This window comes from Trachymyrmex cornetzi, unplaced genomic scaffold (assembly GCF_001594075.2).
Source record: "Trachymyrmex cornetzi isolate Tcor2-1 unplaced genomic scaffold, Tcor1.1 scaffold247, whole genome shotgun sequence".
Classification (NCBI taxonomy): Eukaryota; Metazoa; Arthropoda; class Insecta; order Hymenoptera; family Formicidae; genus Trachymyrmex; species Trachymyrmex cornetzi.
The window spans coordinates 480,438-480,901 of NW_017297134.1; positions in this window are offsets into that span (position 1 = coordinate 480,438).

Consider the following 464-nt stretch of genomic DNA (forward strand, 5'->3'; position numbering starts at 1 on the left):
ATAATTATATAAATTATTAAATAAATAATATAATTATATAAAATATTTTATAAAAAACATTTCAATAATAATTTGGCGAAAGGCGCGCTCCCAGTATATTTCTGGTATAGAAGCGCCCCTGAGGCAGAGCGTCATGTGACCGCCCGGCAGCTCGGCCGTGCGGTGGTGGGGGTTGTGCGCCGGAATCGGCCCGAAATGTGCAAATCCTTGCGACCACTGATCTAGAAGAATATACCAATAGCAGCGAGTGCTCACGGATCTGCTCCACAACAGTTGAGTCTGCTGAACGCGACCAATGTCCTGCTCGTTTCTCCAATGTATGTCGTGTCACGATCCTTACAAGATATTTTATACAGGGTGTCCCAAAAAGATCGGGACACCTAAATATCTCGGGAAATATAAGTTTTACAGAAAAGTGTTTCATACAAAAGTTATATGGTTTAAAAATATCTATTTACTGATCC